Source organism: Rhea pennata, chromosome 2 (genome assembly GCF_028389875.1).
Source record: "Rhea pennata isolate bPtePen1 chromosome 2, bPtePen1.pri, whole genome shotgun sequence".
Classification (NCBI taxonomy): Eukaryota; Metazoa; Chordata; class Aves; order Rheiformes; family Rheidae; genus Rhea; species Rhea pennata.
In genome coordinates, this window is record NC_084664.1 from 9884897 (window position 1) to 9907460 (window position 22564).

The following is a 22564-nucleotide window of genomic DNA, read 5'->3' on the forward strand; positions in this document are numbered from 1 at the left end:
AGAGAAAACAGTTTTCTCAATACATATAGGAAGATGAATGTCTTCAGAAGCAAATTTCAGACAAAGTAAAAATTTTTGCTTTCTTTTCCATTTATACAATAGTAACGAGAGATAACACTCATCTTTCTGTATCTCTGACTTTGCAGGTGCAGTTCATATGGTATGAGAGCTGCTTATACTTGTTTACTCTGCCTCATATCTTACTTGTTTAAATCGAGCATCAAATACCCACCGATAACATTAGTTATAGGGCACAATATTCCCAACTCACACTAGCCTTTGTCTCTTAAATAGATAGAACCAGAATGTCTGGTACAGAACCTGTCAGAATTGAGAGTTTGAGCTCAGAAATGGCTTTGAAGTTTGCAATGTGGAGGCTTTATCTGAATACAAAGCATGAGAGAGAGCAGAGGAAGCAAGGCATAGAAGGGAACACACCACTGCTGGATACTTTGAGATAGTGAGCTATCAGAGCAGAGGTAAAAATGGATGAGCTGTGGGCCTCACTTCCTCGTAATCTTTTATAGCTATTTCACAGATCCAAAAACTTTGTTCCAGGGACATATAGACACTCCCCAAATGTTAAGATGTTAAGTTTAAAATATAACATTTTCAGACCAAGAATAATGTCTTTTTTTAAAAAAAAAAAAAAAAAAAAAAAAAAAAGGAGAAAGACAGGCTTGCCATGGCCATAGGCATGCAAATTGAAGTAAACAGCTAAGCAAACTAATCATTCTGGGTGAAATTCAGATCACATTTAGATGCCTGAATATGGTGATATGTATGCTTGTTCATGCACATGAGCAGTCTAGGGTTCCACTGTAGTCAGTGGATATCTAATGCAAGGTCTAATTATTGCCGTTCAAAGAGCTATTCAGTTCAACCTGAAGTAGATCTACCTGGTCCTCTATATCTGTGATAAGGATTTGGAGTCATTGCAATGGAAACAGGCTAGTACTAATTGCCCCCAAACAAAACGTGTTATTTAGAAGCCTGACAAGTTGTAATTTTCCAGAACTTTAAATCACACAAAAGAACTCACATTTCAGCTTAGGATAGAAAAGGAAAACAAACAAATAAACAAACAAAAAACTCAAACCAGAAATACCAGAATTCCTTCCAGAGCAGAAATGCCAAAATATCCAGCTGCTCTGCTTCTGGAGTCATCTCAGAGTTGCATTTCTTCTTCTTGGCAAAATCAGTCAGAGTGAGGGATACCAGCCCAGACAACCTTAGGGTACCTTCTGTTGGTTTGCTGAGGGGAAGAGTAGGGGATTTTTAGAGCCACACAATACATCTATGGCTGATAAAATATGTGTTAAGTTTGTCTGTGTCCATATTAACCTTGAATGTCAACCCAGGCTACAACAATACTCCACTAATTTGTGGAGTCCATTGTACAAGCATCTGGCCACTAACTTGGAGAAAACACACTGAAGATAAAGATGGGTTAAGCTCCTGTGTGAAGTTCTTAATGAGAACAAAATTGTACAGACTATATTCCATTTCTTATAATTACCAGTCATCTGAACTCTCAAGTGCCCAGTTCCTCCTTTGACTGAGTCTAAATTTAGCTTAAAAAAAAAAACAACAAAAAAACCCCAAATCCTCCTTTAATTTGTCCAAAATGTTTAGTCTCGACTTTAATTGCCTTTAAATCCTGTCAATTAGGGTTTATAATGGAGAAAACCTGTTAAAAGTGAAATGAATCCCTTTGCGTTCTCTAAGTGTGCAGTAAGTTTTCTCACCCAATTGTAATAAAATTTGTTGTGGCATAGTTTTGGGGATCAATACAGCAGACCACTGTCAATCAAAGAATTTTCTACTTACTTAAAAGTTAACAGACTTTTAGCGTCTTTGTGTTGGACTGAGGACAGTCTGAGTTACCACAGAAGATTAAATCTTTAATTTTACATTACTTCAGCCATCTCTATAGAACAAAGTGGGCTTTACCTGTTGAATATGAGGCTTATGTGAGCTGAAGTGCTCTTGAGACATTAAGAGGCAGTCTTGAACAGTCTCTGAGATTTAAGCTGAGGGGAATTCTAAAGGGATTACTGCAGCATTTTACATAAAACGAGAAATAAAAACAGACTTGAGCAATGCATGATCATAAACGCATTCCTGCTGTGATCAAGAGTCCTGTTCCCATTGCTGCTCTAAGACTGAAGCAGGAAGAACTGTCAAAGGGCAACCATAGTTGTAAGGATTTGTACAAGTCCAATTTATAATGAAATTAGGGGCTGAGTAGTTTTGAAAGATTTGTTAAAAAGGAGATACTTTTCATAGTCTCTCTAGCCCAGAGAAGAAATACAAGGATTATTGGAATAGTGTTGTGCAAAGGAGATGCACTACTTTTCAAGAACAGCCATGGCTAACAACTCCTACACAAATAAGTAATTTTAACAAATATTCCTGTTACAAAGTTTCTCAATACTATTTACTGTTTTCTGGAGCAAATAATGGCAAGTAAACTAATATGAAATGTCTCATAAATAAAAAATACTGAGTGAACTGTGTCTACCCTTGCATGCATCACATAGGATTTGCGATAACAAGTAATAAGGAATAATTATGGTTTTGCCGGTTGTGATTCACCTTTACATTGCAGCCTTCTTACACTGTAAGAATGATATAAAAGGCCTCAGTATAAAATGAGGTCTAAATTGATGTGCCATCTGTACTGAGAGAGAAGTCTGTGTACATGTGTGCATGTATAAAACACACACACTAGCGTACTTACTGTTTCAATAAAGAGGAATTAGGATACAGGTCTTATAGTGACAGGCAACTGCCAGAAAATAAGGATAGTAGTTTCTTGTCAGATATTCACTACCACCAAAAAAAAAAAAAAAAAAAAAAAAAAAAAAAAAAAAGTTCTTTGTGCCTGCAAATTCTCAGGAGGTGAAAGCCAGCACATTATTTTCTCAATCAAAGGTACGTTGGCACTAGTCACAGCATTCTCCAAGTCCCCAGGGACAGTAGAAAACATATCCTGCTAGTCTAGGTCATGAATAATCAGATTTCCAGCCCTGTAAGCCAGGGATCTAAACCCTCACATGACCCAAAGCCACAACGAGGTATCACCTATCACCACTGAAAGAGAAGAGACAGCTTCAGGAGCAGTCCCTGGGCAGAAGAGGACAACATCTTCCCTGGATTTTTCATTGCTTTCCTGCAAAATGGGTTTGGGCTGAATATGTAGTTGGTGCTATGGTAACCACAGCATGATGCTGCCTCAGCTTGTTGGTCCCTGGCTAGAAACTCTGATTGACTGGTGGTCCCTACCTGAGCACTAACCCACTGTCCTTAAACATAGCCCCAGCATAACCCACTATCTCTACCTTTTAAGCTCTCCCCAAGCGTTGGGCAAGATGTTGGTGACCCTGGAAGCTGAGCAAAACCAAGATTCACACCTCCATGGTCCTTTTGACCATCCTGCATGTAATAACAGCTATGCAGAGCTTTATTTCTCCACCAAGCTGTCCTCTGTGATGTTCATAATTCAGTTCAGGTGTGAAAGGGTACATTGTAGCCAGTTTCTTTCCTGGACTACCCTTATGGTTGATCTCCAGTCTTTGGTGAGGATCCTGTACTCATTCAGTGTTCCAGGTCCCAGGGAAGGTAACTAAAACTTTATCCTTTGGTCAGTGCCATAGATCTAACTCCATTCATGAGTTGCAGGCGCCACCCATAGCTTTACTAATTATTTTGCTATAGGTAAAGCATCAAGCATATACTGAAAACCCGATACAAATATCATACCATCCATTAGGTTATGCCAGCACAATAAACAAAACAACTTTCCTGCTACCAATTATAAACACAGACAACAATTGAAATTTGTAAAGAGAGAAATTTCTGAAATTCAGCTTCCAAAACTGGTCTGAATGGAAGTAAAGTATTAGACACTGCAATTACTAATACTCAGCAAATATTTACTTGGGGAAATAACATGGAGACATTTCCAACTCTATTTATATAGCTAAATGGTATAAATCCCTCTGCTGAGATCTTTTCTGTTCAGTTCTAAAAGGCATGAAAGGAAACAGGAGGAGGACAAAAAGAAGCATTTGATAATTGTCATAAAATAAAATATAGAATATGAATGGAGATCAAGCACACATTGTGAACCACACTCATCATTATCATAAACTTTTATGCTGAGTCTTGCTCTTTATTATGGTTTCATCATATAAAACACAGATCAGCTTCAATTAGAGCAATTCTAAAAACAGATGGGCAAGCTTTTGATGTAGTTTCTTAACTGTGCTGTGTACTACACAGAGGTATAACTATTGAGTTATACAGAGATAAGTATAGTCATCATTTATAATCATGTTCTGCTGTTTTTCCTGGAGTGAGAAAAATGTTCAGTAAGCCAACCATGTAGGAAAATGTTAGAATGTTCAGGACTCAGAATTGGTGACTTTGTCAATAGTTTTACTTTTTTAAAAAAATAGGTGAAAATGGAAGTTAAAAGCACTAGCACTTGATCTTTTCTGTTGCAAATTATTAGGTGGCCCACTGTACTTGATGTTGTTCATAAGCTTCCAGGCATACCTGATACCAAGAGCTTACAGTCTAACTACTGATTTATAATAGACCTCATTATGCTTAGTCTTACTTTATTCCTTCCATACTGCTTATTAATTCAGAGCAATGATCAAATATTCTATTCAGAATATCACTATGCGTATATAATTATCTCAAACTGTCCCTAAAATAACTAAGACAGATGAATAACACAATCTTAAAAAAGGTATGTGTTATTCCTTTCTATTGCTAAGAAATAAACATACAGCATTTCGATTCCAGGTCACTAGAAAACACAACTATTTATTAAACTTGCAAGGTACTTGAAGTCAACAGGATGTAAGCATGTGCTTAAAGATAGTCATGCACATAAGGATTTGGCTGCATGAAGCTGGAATTGTTCACTTGTTTGAATATGTTTCTGAATTGAGGCAAAAATGATTTATCCAAAGACACCAAGCAAGATGGGTTGAGCCAGGGAGGTAGTCTAAATCTCCTCAGTCCCTTCCAGTGCCCAGTCCTTTCTCAGCTAAAATGTTTTAATAAATCACATGTGAATTATTCATGTTGTCTTAAATGAATGCTAGCAAAACCTTCACACTACAGGATATAATTACATTTTCATTGTATGACATAGTTCAAACTAAAAAGCAACAGAGAAATGTCTGACATATTTTTAAAAATTGTATCAACTGTAGTTTTGGTATCCTGCCATCTGCACAATGCATTAGTATCACTATTCAAACTCTTAGAGCTGTGGAAGGAGAGCAGGTGAGTATCTTTGTATAGCACCTGATAGGCTGCAATTGATTTTCTATAGAGAACAGCATTTTAAAGTTTGATCATATGTAATGCACTATTTCAACCTAAAAAGCACTTTAAAGTACAAAGTGTTTCTGAATTTCTGACAAGATAGTGAATAAAAAGAGTGATTCAGGATTAAATACTGCCTACTTATCATGTTTTTGCTTATTCTAGGGGACAGTATGGTTAACTGATTTTTTTTTAAAGGGCTGCTACTAGTAGCTGCTGAAAAGTTTGAGAATTTTGATGTAGACCAAAGCAGTAATTGATCGACAAACACATTGTAGGTGAAAACGCAGAGCTCTATAGCATTTCTCCTACAGTTTTATAACTTGCTATGAGGATCTAGCTGTCACTCTGAATTCAAGATTTCAAGTATACATCAAAGCTACATGTTTTCACACAAATTTGAAGAGTCTCCAGTATAGCCAAAAGACCACAATGGGGCAAAACAAGGTTCCAAGGCTGATTTTCCTCATATTACATAAATCTATAGCTTAGGTTTGTCATTCTTTCTAATCCGTGTACTACCTTCTTTTTTACACTGAAATAAATATTTAATGGAACAAGTTCTTCGTGGTCTATGAAATCATTCTGATTATTTTTTATTAATAGATGAGTTGTTCAGCTATAGATAGTTCCAAACTTCTCTCCTTTGTCCATCAACATAACATCTGAGCATCTTCCTTCAGTATATTAAGCAACTTGATTACCATTTGCAATATACTTCTTGTCCTGGAGCTGTTTTTGTTTCTCTTATTTATTTATTTTTAATGTGCTATTAGTGAAGGCAAGTCAAAGAAGGCTTGTGCTGGAGGTGCAAAGTGGTAAGCGTTGCGGTGATCTTAACGTGTGAAGTGGTTAGTTCCATAGTCACGGAAATCTCTATGTCTTCCACAGATGAGTATGATCTTTACCTTGTGAAGCTCTGTTCCACTCAAGGACTCCAGCTGCTGTTCGTGGTCTTTAAGGGATGCTTTCACTCAAGTGGATGGACAGAGTGGGACTCCTTTGACACAGCCATGTCATGTCATGACTGTAGGGCTCTACTGACAGGAAGGCTGTTGGAGTCCTGCTCCTTAGCTGTGCGGTGGCACACTGAGAGCATGTGCTCTGGGACTTGGTCTTACATCCCCTTGGGATACAATTTACCCCACTTCATGACTGGCCACACCTATCAGCCAAAACAAAAGCTAAATTGGGGTGGTTGATTTGTCTACTTTTTGCCATCTTTGAGCTCATGACATACTTCTGTAACATTGGACATGGATCAGACCAGAACAGTGATGTTGTCACAGCCCCAGACTGTAGCGTTTAGATCCAGAATTAGAAGTGTTCAGGCATTTAACTCTGCCATGAATTAATTGACATAGAGTTCTGAATTCAGGAAAGTATGATGTCATACCAGATAAAAAAAAAATTATTTGCAACATTCTCACAGATTTTCACCAGATCCTTTTCTTTACTCTCATTTTTCCTAACTCTTCTGCCTTTTCCAGGATTCCTGGACATCTTAATCAAATGAAGGGAAAGGAAATTCTGAATGGCTACTCAGAAAGGGTATTGAATCATTATCTTACCTTTGATCAATGGCTAACAAAAAGTTATTTCCTATTTCTCAATCATACCACCTTTCAGAAAGCAGAAGCATTTGCCCCCGAGGAAATACAAACATACAAACATTCGATATCTGTAAATATTTAAAAAGAGCTAGGATATTCCACAGTAGTGACGAAAACATACCTGGGAACTCCTGAGAGCAGCAAGTACTTGATGAAGTTAGCTGGTGACTCTGACATTCTGCTGTAAAGTCATCCCATTGTGAGCTGAAGATTAGATAGCCCAGTCTGGGCTGTGTTTATTTTGCTATGTTGAAAAAGATATCTCAGTTGATTAAAATATTTTTTACAGATTAAAGACATTTTTGTCATTTTTAATGACTTACTACTAGTACTTTATAAAAAGTATTTGAGATTATGTTGACATATGCTTTAAAACAAGAAAAGCTTAAGTGGTATTTAATGGATAACTTATTACAAAGAAAGAATTCTCTAGACCTGCTTTACTTTTAATTCACATTGTTTGGATGGAGCACTTTTTCACACGATAAAGCACTATGTGTACAGATAGAAAGAGGTGATTCGTGTGGCCAGAGAGCAAATTAAAGTCACTTTACTGCAAACAGGAGAGGGCTCCAGTGCTATTGTACATTCAAGAGAGCTCAGAAATGCCAGCCTGTGTGATGGTGTTAAACATCACATTCCAGTGCAATCAGTATGGGTCTCTGAGGAGTCTGATGGAGCAGCATGGACCATGGACATCAGCAATATCACTGCTCTCTTCATGTCCTCATAATAATCTTCGTGTAACAGCAGTTAGAGGTCAAAACTGGAGTCATGATCTCATTGAATGAGGTCCCCTACCTGGTTCCAAGAGTCTGTAGTCTGATCAGTCAGGAGAGAGAGAGATTCTCAGCCTGGTCCCTCCTATCAGAGTTCTTTTTCTGTGTTAAAAAACACAGTCAACAGAAATAATCCCAGGGGTAAAGTCCAGAATCCAGGTCTTTCTCAGCATGGGTTAGGATCCCCTTTATTTTTATTTTTCATCTGGCTACATAAAGGCCAAATCTTGCAGTTTGGGCACTATTCTGTGAAGAGATAACTGTCAGCTCTAACTTGTCAGGCTGAGAGGGAGTCACAAACTAGCTCCCTAGTCTCCTAGACAGGGACATTAATTATGCTATGGTCATTCTACAGGAGTGATTGTATTTGTACTTTCTCTAATGTTAAGGCTAGAGCTGTAGGTGAGTCTCCCTTTTCCATTTCTTTTTGCACAAACATGGTGTGTATTGATGGCTGGAATGCATCGGATATGAATGTCTCCCGACATGAGAACATTTAGTAGTCTGTTCTGTCATTTATGCATATCTGTTCTGCTCTTCTAGTGAACCTCTTCTTAACAGCAGTCCTTGGAGCTGATGGTTCCTCACTTTGAATGCAGCGAAGTTGAATGTGGTCAATTGACAACAATGTAAAAGCTGGCAGAGGCAATACTTCCACTCCTTCCATCTGGGCAAAATGGACTTTGCATGCATTAAGACTACTTTAAATGCTATGCTGGATCTTCTGAGCCACACTGCAAGAACCTAGGTACTCTGCAGCCACCAAATAAATATAGGGGTGTTCAGGAAAGTGGGCTTTCTACGTCATCTCCTTGGACTTAAGCAGTTAGATTCAGCTCAGTTTTAGGTACCAGAATTAGCTCTCAGGATCTCAAATCAAATGCTATGCCTAAGATTACACAGGAAAACCACAGTGGAGAGGGAACTGTACTACAGTTTTGAATGCCAAGAACACTTAAAAACCCAACTCAAAACATTTTTCTAATGTTTTCTATCCCCAAAATAAAAAGATCCTGTTTCCCAGATCTAGTTTAGATGAAATCTAGCTGGGAGGAATCTCAGCTAGCCTGCCATTTGGGATTTGAGCCTCATAGCTGAACGTGGTATACTGCAATGCAGTAACTTTAAGTCAAAGCTTTTTCATGGGAACAATGCCCAATTAAACTTACAAGCAAACAAAAAAGGAATCCAATAAAACCCTTAGTTTTTAGTACATACTGAACATCCCTCAATTCTAAGGAAAATAGAGAAAGTAAGAGAGCTACTTTTTACTCTTGTTTTTATGCATATTTTCACCAGTTCTTAAAGGTTACTCCAAGGTCATGAGGATAATAGAAATATCACAGAATTACAGAATGGTCAAGGTTGGAAGGGACCTTTGGAGATTGTGTAGTCCAACCCCTTCCTCAAGCAGGGGCACCTAGAGGGTTTTTCCAACAGAATCACAGAACGGAATACATCTGAAAAGAGCTGCTCATGACTTTTCAGTGCCACTGAATCCCAGGCAAGCACAGATCCCCAAGTCCTGACATCAGTCAAAAGCAAAACTACACTCTAAGTTAGGGTTTTCACCAGCTTTTTCTCTTGAAAAAACTCTTTCTCACTCATTCTCTCTTTTATCAGGTGGTTACTTCATGAAGCTGGTGGTCTTAAGATTTGGGTTTGTCTTTTAGTTCATTTTAAATACTGGAGACTGGAACACTATCCCAAGAACACTGACTTTCAACCATAGCTCACCTAAGTCGTGTTCACAAGGGTAAATCTAAAACTGGTAGATTTTTGTGCATTCTACTGCCCATCTGCTAAATCCTAAGTTACCTAAAATCATCTTAAAATGTCACCAGACCTCATTCTGTTCTTATCTGAGGCCTAGCCTCAGAAGAAACCAGAGGGGCAACCAAGCTGCGGATGTGCCCCTCTGTGATTTGGGGGTGGTGGCAAAATAAATAATCTGTGGGAAAAGATGGTCCATAAATAGGTGCACATGCAGCCAGACAAAGAAAGGGGAACTAAAGTTTTATGTGTTTCTGAGATTTCTCCATGTCTCCTAATTCATGCCTGACCTATGAGGAAAGCAGCTACATGATTCCCACAGTCCATTCCCATGTACGTAGCTGCACTGCCCAGGGAGGCCAACCAGAGAGGCCAGGCGGGTTTTAAGTGCCTGATATCCCTGTGTGGACAGTCGTGAAAGGGTGTCTGATGTGTCCACTGACAAACTTCTCCAGTAGCTCACACAGATTACATTGACACTGCTATCCACTGAGGCCTGTTTTCCTTTAAAAATTAACACCAGGCCTCATCAATTAGTGTTATTTCATTACTCACCACAAAGAAGACTTCTGGCAAGGTGCTTCAACAATCGCCAGATAATAGTTGGGAAACATAAGTAATCATTTAAAACCTTATAGGACTTTAATCACCACAGCCCTGCATGCCATTTAGGCAGGGTTTAATGTTGCCTGGTAGGAGAGCGTGCGTAATGGGGCCTCTTTGGAGGCATTTCTCACAACAGATTACTCAGCATATAGCAAGGGATATAGTCAGTATTAAGGTGTCTGAGCCAAAAGAACTGGGCAGGAATGGGCAAGCTCCACCAATTCATGCAGATAAATTTCATAGGAAGGGCTCTGTTTGCAGGCACCTTGCAGGCATTGCTCTTATGTTACAATTCCTTTGCTTGCACGGGAGCAAGAGCCTGGAGAGCCAAGCTGCCAAAAATTACCCAGTGCAGAGATCAGCCGCGCATAGCCCTGAAGGGGTGCAGGATTTAACAAAAGTGAGAAGGCGAAGCAGGAGGTGCATCATGCTCCCATGTGTTAGTAAAAGTCAAACAGACACTATGCCATACTGCTAACCCCTATAAAAATAAATAAATGCTATTCTTTCCATCTGATGGATAGCGAAACTGAAGTAGAAAAGGCTGAATCTCTTAGGCCTACTTATACATGAAACTTAGCACTGGCTTAGCAAAACAGATTTTGAATTCATCTCTTCAAACTAGCTGAAAAAATCTCTAAGAGAGACTCGTATATCTGTTTAACCCATGGGTTAAACTGTCTTCAACTAATAGATATGAATGCAAGTAATTAAATTGTATTAAGAAAAACATAAACGTCTTCTCATGGAGTGGGCAGAGTGCTACGTCAGAATGTGACAAAGTGCTCAGACATGTAGATCTAAATTGTCCTCTTCAAAGGCCTAACTTAACAGTGTAGCAGCCTTTGGGTCTTCTTTCAACAGAGAAAATGTTGCTAGCAGTGCCTTTTGGTGCCTCAGTAACTTCATATGAATGATGTTGTACAGTTACTTTTTAAAGATGTTTCTGATTCTAAGTCACAGACAAACTTTTTACTATATTACCTTTTACTTTTTCCCTTGAGAAGTTTATTTCTTCCTTGCTTACAAAATATCAGTCTCTTTCCCTGCCCCTTTGTTGCCTGATTGTTTTTCACATGTCCACAGGAAAGTCCAAATTTTCCTGTTGGCTTCTCTCTGAAGAATCTCCTGAACAGAATTTGCCGTTAACACAGATTTCAGGACAAAGAATGGATATTTTAAAAAATTTGAATTGGAGAAAGGTGGCTAACTCCACTGAACTATTAGTGAGAGTAAGACTGCCCTTTGTGCTTTTGAAAATCATCCTCATTTATCTATCAAATTAAGATCCTACTACAAATAGTCCAACTCTTCCCACAGTCTGTCCATTCAAATCACCAGAAAGGAGGAATAGCTTCAGCTTTGCACTTGAATTATCCTCCAAAAAATTTTCATGGTTAAAAAAATACTCCTAGAGTCTGTGTTTAAATCTACATCCAGCACTGTGCAAATATTTGCATGCTGTAACTTAACTCAGCATAAATCAGAGTTCTTGTCAGTGAATTGTTTGATTAATCAGTGGCTTAATTTGTGCATCAGAATGAGAGAGAGAAAAACAGCCCAAATCAGCTGTGGATTGATTTTTTTTTCCTCCAGACCAACCCAAAGTATTGTATAAATAACTAACTTCTATTGTGGTTAACTTCCGAAAAAGATAAAAGAAGGTAGGCCATGACCTTCCTTTCTACAGTCCTCACTTGAACATTGGCATATTTGGGGCTGTGAAAGCCTGGACTGGCCCAGGAATGTTGGGTGTTGGGCCACTGATTTTACCCAGGTTCAGCTAGATTGGGTGATTTGACCTGGAGTCGCTATAAAATATCAGAGTCTTCAACAACAGTTTAGAAATACTCTCCAGCTTGTGAGCTCACTGGCAAGATATGCTTTGTTATACAAATAGGGTGACCATTTAGAAAACAAATACCATAAGAATGATCAAATTTGTTCAGATTAAGGGTATATCTAGTCCACAATGACATCTCCATGGCCAGCAGCAGATATTCTAAGTAGAAGACAAAGAGATTGTGCCTCAGTAGTGACTGCTAACTAGTAAATGAAAATTTATCTCTGTTGAGACACCCAGACGCCTGAGGCCCAACTGCCAGTGTATTAAGTGGACAACTCACCATGCATTGCCTGTGTCCCACTCCTGCCCCATGCTGCGAACATCAACTCCTACTTACTTTCAGCACTGCTTAAGGGCATTTATGTCATTTTGAGTTGGACTATGATGCCTGTACTTTTAAAGCAGCTTGCGTTTGACTGGGCACTGCACTAGCACTCCTCTGAGGTGAAGGCAGAAAGTGGCCACAAAACTTAGATACGCTGCAAGGGTGATACAGCTCAAGTCAGCAGGATTACTAGTTTCGTATTTGGATTGGCTTTACTCTCTACAGCAAACAGGGGTACTTATCTGCTCTCCGTACTTACCATTACAAGCATTCAATGTTTTAGATAAAAAAGTAGTGCCATAGTTATTAAAGATGTATGTAACCTCTTGTGCTACAGAGTCAGCTCTGTCTGCCCTTGCAGGTCTGTGCAAGAGTAAACTTGCTATAGCACTGCACATGACTCCCCAGCCACATTAGAAATCAGTGGAACGGCAGGATATATGTCATCGTCTGGATAATGGGAATTTGAGTGTAAGTAATATCCTTTTCCTGTTAGACTCTGTGAACTGAAAGCTCTTGGAAACTCTTCAGGCGATAAGAAACTGAGAAATAGAGGCTGAGCTTCTATGGGCATGTATTACAGAGAATGGTGTTAAACCATTGAAGGGGACTCAGCAGGTCCTGTGCCTGACTTTGCCCCGGATGTCCTATGTGATCGAGAGAGAAATGCACAGTCTCTGTTTGGTACACGGAGGGCACAGGAGAGCAGCAATACAGCCCTCCTCTCAGGGATCTAGGAGTGTCCACCAGGTCTTCTGGGGCTACCACAATAGGGGCTATAGAGGGAGACACTCTGTGATAAACACCCAGGAGGCAGAGCCTATAAATGATATCGTAGCCATCTCTTTGATTACACCATGCATTCAAGCAATGAGAGGAGTCAAGTTCCTTCAGTGAGAACTGGCACATATCATAATTAAAAAAATACAGTTCATAAAAACCCTTAGCAGTTCAGAAGGTTACTTCATCTTTTTTAGATCCTTCCTCTCTGATGCCTCTTTTCTTTCTTTTCTCCTGCTTTTCTGTGAGTGTTTTCCATGAAGCAGCTTCTAGTTTTTAGACAGTTTCACATTAAGGCTGGTGAACCCCAGAGAGCTATGGTGTGAAGGAGACTTATACAAGAGGCTATGTGGCAGGTTGACAAGAAAGGTTTTCAGCTGCTTAAAAAAAACCTTCAGAACCGAGGTGTTGATTGTCCTTTGCTAGACAGCGTTCAGGCTTAAAATAGTGGCCACACAGCAGGGGAGACCCTTCAGGTATGCAGAAAGAGTTCTAGTAGAAACATCACTGCATTAAAACTGTGGCAGATAAGAAGAAAAAAGATGACAAAATGTGAGTTTCTTGGCAGATGTGAAAAATAGATGTGGATTTTTGTTGCTAGAGATTCACTGTGACCAGTATGAAAGACACCACTATCACAAAGGTCTACACAAAGATCTATGTGATGCAATTAAGATAATGCAAGTTTTAATGTTTGAGAAGCACTTAAATGGCAGACCAGTCAGAGATGAGGCAAGGGATTCATAGCTACATAAACACACCTAGAAGTCTTCTGGAAATATCTAGTACAGTGATTTAGTTGGAGATGGATATCCAAAACCCTAAGCCTGTTTTGAAATCTTCAGTCTTATATCACACTGGACTTGCTACACAGGAAATAGCTTGTAGGCTATTAGCACAGCCAGTCGCATACAAGTGACAGGATCTATATCTTCATATTGACTGTGAAAAGGCAGTAGATTTTGGCAGGAACTGTATGTCCTGGCTGTAGAATCTGAGTGATCTTTTGAGAAGCAGAAACATTGGTTCAGAGCTGTGCGTTTAGATTTAAGTCTTAAAGTAGATGTACGAGAGGGAATTTCACAATTATACCTATAATTTGCTAATGCAAGCAACAGATTTTGAGGTAAACCCCAAGAAATATTAAAGAAAACAGAACAGGCGGATCTTTGGGTGTTGTAGGAAACTTAGATAAAAATGTAGATGCAGATAGCAAGGTTTGTACAAAAGCACAGACAGACAGCCACTACTTTCCAGGTGTTGCCCTTGACAACAGCGATGGGGTCCCAAAGGAAGAGGCAATGTTCCTAGACATACGAGAGGACTGTTTCCTTACAAGGTTTGTTTAGCAATCAACAAGAACAGACACTGTTTTCACTGTGTCCTAGGAAGTGAGCCAGGTATAATAAATAAGTAAGGAGTTGGTAAACATCCAGAGTCTCCTGTTCACAGTATCCTCAGAAAAAACTCCTGAGGATATGTGCAAAAGTCAGCAGCACAGAAATATTGGCAATGTGGGAACAAAGAACGAGGTAAAGAAAGTTGACTGATATTGCCAGAAGAAACATCTTGTAAAAGTGCAAGACATAAAAGAGAAAGTTAGAGGTGATTTCATCTCAACAAATAAAAAAGATGTTTCTTTTTACATGCAACATGAGGAGCAAATTCTAAACAAATTTGTAAAGAAAAATATCAACTTTATGCATGCAAGTTTTGGCTTGTTTACAAGAATTAGGTAAATATGGCTACACATCCAGAAATCAAACACAGGCTTGGGGCAAATGTATGCTTTTCTTTTTGCTTTCTCATACAACGACTAATGACAGGGTCAGCAGTTGAATTTGCACTAATCTGTATGCACTACAAATAACAGTGTATTCCTTTCCTTCTGCTGTGAGAAAGTAATTGCATTTTTTCATCAGCTAAAGCAACTCTGATATTCCCATTATCTTGATATACCTGACATGCTTTTCTAAATCCTTTGAAACTCTTGGGTTCTTTACTGTGATCCTAACTCAGATAATTGTGCAGTGTGAAGGAAAGGATGCAGTTCTCCACATTCAGATCTGTTTCTTCCCTTCGATTTGATGCTCCTTGGCTCTTGGATCAGGATGGAGTTGGTAGGATGCATTCATTTCAGCTCTTCTAGGCTACTGCTGAACAGCCCTGTCATGTTTCTTCTAACCTGTTTCCCTTCTAAACTCATTTCTCTTCATATACATGTCAAACAGAAGCGTTCCCTGCTCCTACTCATCTTGTTTGTCTTTCTTTGAACTGTCTTGTTTCTGCTGTGAATCATTTATCTCATCTAACTTCAAATATGTAAAAGTTAGACCTAATCTAGTCTGATTCAGTCACAGTAGAATTCCTGAGCAGTCTGTAGGGAAAAACAAGCATCTCAAGAGGGCAATTTTTCAGACCTGTTGCAGACACCTGTCTTTGGACAGATATGTAGAAGGTCTACCAGTGACTGATGTCTTGGAGTTCTTCACAGCATATGTTGTAGATACATACATGTCTGTGCTGTAGATGTCTACAGGCAAATTGAATGTAAAGTCTCCTTCTGAAGAAGTCAACCTGGGCTCCCTTTATGGTCAGTGGAGATCTACTGAACACTGTTTTGGTGCCACACCTCCTCATAAAGCAAAAAAGACCAGGTGAACCATCCCCAAGCTTGTAGCGCATAGATACTTCTTCAGGGTCACCCACAACTATTGACCACATCAGCCCTGGTAATGATCTCAAATATAACTGTAACGGGTTACTTTGTAAGAAATTATATCATGAGAATATTACCCATCAGAATAGAGCCATCAGATTTCCAGCAGAGCTGGCAATAAAATATAGAGGAGTTATCATTCCACTGAAAAAATAAACACTTGTAACTTGAAAATTTCTTGATTTTCTGTCTTTTTTTTTGTGTTGTAGGGGACAGACATTTTTTTAAATAGAAAAAAAAAACAGAGAGGCAGAAGATCTAAGTGAAGGGTCTCGTTGAATTTGTTTTGAAAAGAACACTTTCAGTTGTTTCTATTTTCTTCCACTATATTTTGTGCTATTCTTTATCTGTTCTTGCCTTTTTTTTTTTTTTTTGCTATTTTTTTGCCATGATTGTGTACTGAAAAGATGTTTTTATGCTGAGGATTTCAATTTGCCAACCATATCTTTTTCTTGAGTGACTGCAGTTTGTGCAGAATCCTGCAGTTTGTGTGACTATGGTTGCCACACAGTAACCCATTAAACAGCCATGGGTAGCCTGAGGCACCTTTATATTTGGCACCTTCAGAGGAAAAAATGCAACATTTTTACCGTATTTAATTGGAGGTGAGCTATTCTTTGTAGAAGCATGTATTGTACAGAGAATGGGGAATACCATGAGTACCAGTAATACCTTGCATAACAGTAAAAAGTTAAAAGGAAACTTGTTTTTAAGGGCTCCCACAGTAATAGGCTCCGCATCACATGAGCAATCCTCTCAACCATCTGAAACTAAACCGCGTTTAATTGACTGGATAAGCAGATCACATACGTTAAAGCTAGGAATGCCCCTTCAACTGTAACTTTGAACTGTAGCTTGCACGCCCTTTGGCAATGCATTTACACAGAAACACGTACATCCTTTGGCTATAACAGTAATTTTGGCTGCAACAGTAACATGTACACCCTTTGGCAAAGCTCTTGCACAGAGGAGGAGAACATTTTTTTTGAAAAATGGAGATTTTCCTAGTTAAACCCTGGCTATATGACACATTCACTTTACTATCAAAAGAGTACCTTTGTAAACCTCTTTCTTTCCATTACGACAAAAAGTACTTTGCACTCTGCACACCATCAGCAAGGAGTGAAGGGGCACTCTGGGATTCTTTTGGGTTGCAAACCAAATTCTGTTCTCAGCTATGCCAATGGTGATCCGTAACAAGTCCTCTGAATTCATATGAGTTCCATTTGCTTCTACATCAGCAACTAACATTAGAATTAGACCACTTGACCACTTTTGTGCACTTTTGAATTTGTGCAAAATTTCACTCTAAAGATGAGCATTTACTTCACTAATCTACAGAAAATATTTGACTTTCTGCTTTGCTATTCTTTTATTTAAGTAAATTAAAATATGAGGAAGGCACGCAGCAAGTTAGCTAACATTAAAGGAAAATCCTTAGAAGTACAGAAACTTCTGTATGTGCTGTCACAAGCATAAATAATTCACTACATACCTTTTGGAAGAAGAGCCATTAAACTTGTGACGAGCCTATCTAAAATCTATTGGAATTTTTTGTGTGTGTATATATGTACACTGGTGAAAACAATCTTTCATTAAAAAATGTGTACATTGTAGCAGTGAGCCAGCCAATGAAATGAGCCAAAGGGCATACTCTTAACTTGGCTCAGTGTTCATGAATGAAGATGAGCCAAGGAGGAGCAAAGGACATTGCAAACAATCTGGCAAAGGTTCCTGGCAGTCAGTGATCACTTCAGGTATTTTTCTTTCAAGGTGTGTACAGGCACATCCAATGACTCACCTGTATTTATGTGCAGAGAGCCAAGACAGACCCACACTTTGGCCCTGAGCTGTACCAAGTGCCGTATTTATAGCCTGTCTTTGTTCCAGTAAATAGAAAACAAGCAGGAGGGTTGCCTCTTAAATTGTCAGCTTGTGAAAGTGATGATTTTCTGATGATTGAAATTCTGTAACATTGGATCTGACTGATGTAGAGTAACTCAGCCACTCTTGAGATGGAGAGAGAGCTGCCAGTTAAAAGAATGAGCAACCTGCTATCCAGCTACTCGCACGACACCCTGGCCCCATAAAACCTGCAATGCCTTCACTCTTCTCCTGTTGTCACACCCTTTATCTGCAAGGTATGTGTTTTCCTGTCACTGGCTATTCATGTTGAAGCTTAGAAACCTTGGTGAACTTCCATTTTCTCTATGATCAGCCACAGACTTGAATGTGTCAGCAATGGCTTCCCAAGAAATTCACTGCTGTCTCTCTCCTGTCTTCTAAATCATATGCCATGCCCACTGAAGTCACTGAAATTTCAATATATTTCATAATACTCCATTCCTCACACTCAGGATTTCCCTGCCTGTTATTCCCTCTTTTAGGCCTTGTATCAACGTAAATCCATAGAACTTTAGTTGATCTTGTAGAACAATTTTGCTTAAATTTATCATGCCAGCTGCAATAATGGTGTGTTTATTCAGACAAGCAGTGAGCCAGTGTTACTGTTTTGGCTTAGTCACATTTGGCTGTGAACCAAAGCTGTGGGCTTCTGGCAGGGCTGTGTCACCTCGGCTGGTTACACAGTGCTGAAGGTCAGTGGAGGTCCTAGCCACCACCCCAAGGTGCTGCTGCTGTGCAAGTGGTAAATAAGGGAATGCTCCAGTGTGTGGCAGATGGAAAGGTACAAAAAGCACCATCTACAAAGCAGGAGAAACTAGCATTTTATAATATTCAATTCCTCAGATTCCTCAGTTCTCAAAGTACCTGAAGGAGACCATGCAAGTTCCTCTAGTCCACTAGCAGAGTCAGATCTAGTCAGATGTTAGATCATGCTAACAGGTGAAGAAAAAAGTTCATGGTGTCCATAATTCAGTAGCATATGTGAATGTCATTTTTTTCTGTCATTACTGAAGGATAAATAGAGCTGGCTAAATGTGACGACAAGTTGAATCTTAAAAGCCTAAGCAAAGGTATATATTTGCTGTAAATCTATTCTCTTACTGAGTGTGTCTTTAAGTTTTTTAAGGACTGGACATATGTCCAGGCTAAATTATAGGGCCTGAAGTCAGAATATCTCTGTGTTCTCACTGGGGCATCAAGGAAGCTCTTCAGTTCCACATGTTGCCTTAAAATAACTGTATCTGAATGACCCCAAAATTTAAATCTACAGCAATTTCTCAGTCAACTGAAAAAATAAAAAGTAAAATCAAGGAGATTCAGGGATCAAAACAAGGTTACTAAAAATGAAAACCAATTTTTCACTGAAATGACTGACAATTGCGAGGAAGAAAAATCTTCCAGTCCCTGATTGCTCCTCTGTTCTGGGCACCATGTCCTCTAAAACTCTCAAAATGGAACTCAGAACTTCTATTCATGAAGTGTGAATGAATTGGGCGGTATTAGCCTATAAAAATAAACATTACATGATCATGAAGCTGGTGTGTCCATTAGTCCTCCACTTAGTTTAGACTCTGAATCCATGTCTATTCCTTGCAACAGACCACTACACTGGACAGAAGCAACAAAGTGATAGGCATTTTAGGTCAGTGGATCATGTATTAGGTAAAGATGTACTAAGCTCAGAAACTCAACTGCTAGAAGGCAAAATATTACTTTTCCTCACATCATCTGTTTTCCTCACATCATCCATGACTTATCATGGATGCCATAGGATGCCTTGCAGTCTCCATGCAACAGTCAGCAGATACCTACCCTTACAGAAGACTATAAACAACATAAAGAAAATAGGGAGACATCACCAGAAGCATCTTAAGCCACAGACTCAGCAGGGAAAAACACGTGATTAATGGTGAATGCAAGAGTCTGAATGACGATAATGAGGAAGTTCTGCACATGTTTATAGGTGCATCCTCCATAGCTTGAATAGCAACGTCAGATAAAACATAAAGATGCTTGCTTAAAAGTAAAGCAAATTAGCTAATAAACTTCGCTTTATTCTACAGTATTAGCAGGCTGAATCTGCTTTTTTAAAAAGCAGGAACTGAAGCACATTTTTGTGTTTTACATCTAAACATGGAGTAATGAAACTGAGACATATCTAGTTGACTACATGTACATTGGAAAATGCCAGGATTTTTTATTTCTGTTTTATTTTAAATGGACATTTCCTTAAAATATAAAAGCCTTCATTTTTGGTGAAAATGTAATTATTCATAATATTTAGTCTGTTATTTTTCACTTCTTCTCTGCTTTTGATCATAAAACTTGGACTTTGAGGAGTTCATTTTCTAAAGGAAAAGTGGAGACTTTTGAAAACACTATTAGTGGAAAGCAGATTGATTTATTATCAAATACTTTTGCCACCACTTGTAGATATTAAAATACACCCAATCCAAAAGGGTAGTTTCCATAGTCATGGAATTTTCAGGGTTATCTTCTCTATTTACAATTCCTGTTCTAAGTTGAGATGGGCCTTATCCTGCAAGAACCTGTTTCTATCCACCAAATATAAAAGGAGTGTAGCTGATCAGCTCAGTTTAGCCTACACCATAGCCATTTACGTTTGGACAGAAGACTTCCACTTCTACTGCTTTCTATAGAGCTTTTCATCTAGTTGAAAACCTCAGTTTTGATTCCAAAGTAACTTTGATGCAAATTTTTAGTAAACCTTAAAAAAGATTCTCCCTGCAGCAAGAGTTCAAATGCATCTTTGAACATCTAAACATGACGTCGAACCTCTCTTCACCTTCTCTGCCTTTACAATTGAGTGCATCAGGGCATCAGACTGAACTCATTTTTCATCAGTTCACAAAGACTTTCTGTGAATTAACTCCATCATGAATCCTTGATTAACATATAAATTGCACAAAATCTTTAAAATATATATAGTTTTCTAATTATTTTATAAAATCTGACTATCTGACAAAGAGATGGGAAAATTGCATCTAAACAGCTGAGAGAAGACAGATTCAAGAAGCCTTTGCACATAAGAAGGTGTGTAAAGTTCATACCTTACCTGAACTTTACAGGGATGTTTGTTTTATTTGTTTACTTGGATACATTTGCTTACAAACAGCAACAATGACTATCTATACAAACCATGTATATGAGAATAGCAATGTATTTTTATAGAATCATAAAATCATAGAATCAGTAAGGTTGGAAGGGACCTCTGGAGATCATCTAGTCCAACCTCCCTCCTCAAGCAGGGTCACCTAGAGCATGTTAGACAGGGTTGCATCCAGATATGATACGGGTATGGGCATGTCTCATTAAAAGAGCAGATATATTTGCTTGTAAGTCTTGGAATGTTTGTTAGGACTAAAAAAAATCCTAAATACCCACAAATACTGAATGAGAGAAATTGCCTCTATACTTACCAGTATCCTGCAGATGTAATTTCAGTTTGATGCGATATAGAATAGTTCATCTTCCACAAATTATCATACATATTCAAAGAGGTGCTACTGCTGCTATAAATCTATCTTAATCATCAAATTAAAGTTTCCTTTACATATACAAGAGATCTTGAAAACTGCCTGAAAGTTTGCCAGATCTTTTACAAAATATGTAACCTTCAGAAAGGTCAGAGTATACCACTAATTTTGAACCCCAAATATACTTTCTAGCTCTCAGTGCAACAGACAGAAATGCACCCAGCCAAGGATCTCACGCGGATATATCAACCTGAGGTAGCTCTACTTAAGCTACAGGTAGGTGCTATATTCCTTCAGATGCCATCTGTCAAGTAACAGACATTGGCAATGCTTCCTTCTTTATTCATCTTTTCTTTCTAAAGAAGTTAGTTTCAATTTATTACTTTGCATTTGCAGAAGACAAAGACTTGTGCAAGCTGACCTGGATTTATTCTTTGGTTTATGCTGTTTGAGGTTTCTCGCCTTTTGACTTCACATCTGGTCAAATCTTACCAGTCTGGTGATGATGGAGTGCAGCATCTTTGAAATACAAGTCTATAAAGAAGCACCATTTCAACAGGCCACAAAGGTATGACGTGAAGTCAAGCCTTCTAAGATTCAGCTGCAGTCAAAGTGTGCAGGTTGCAGATCCTCTAATGTTTGAGATGAGCAAAAGAAAGTTTCAGGATTTGGTGTCCTGAATTCTTAGGATTCCTTTAAAACATAAACATATGCAGGATGCATGTATTGACTTCCCACTATCATATTAGGGCTCAGTTTTTACCCTGAAACATTGCAGTGGCAGTGCACAACTGCTTTCACCGATGCAGAATTTCTTCTGCTAGAAAAATCTAATTTAAGCAAGCAGCCTGAAATGCTCAGGCTCTGTTGCATACCTGCAGTGGGTTATATTTTGCACAGATTTGTATGGCCAAGATAAACTATAAGACTGTCCCTGACCTCCAGTCATAATCAGATGGTATCAGGCTGGATCCTATCACTACGTGTGCAAGCAATTGAGGGCACTATTAACTGAAAGTAACACTCTGCTTATAATATGTTAAGACGTGTTTATGTGTTGTGGGCATTTTCTGCCCATGGTACATAGTAGTAAGAATGTTGACTAGCAGTTTACTTCCATAAATAAGTTCATCCTAGGGTTGTAGTTTATTTGCAAAAAGAAAAGTCAGTCCAAAAATATCCAGGCATTAGAAGGCCAATTCTGCTTGGTTACTTGATTGCTTTTGCCAACGCAAGGAGGCATCTCAGAACCTGCACCACTATAGCATGTGATTAAAATCCTGTTGGTTCCAACGGATGGAAGTACGCTGAAAATATAAGCACGTGTTTAAGTATTTTCCTATTTAAGGATGCTTTTTTTTCAGCTTGAGCG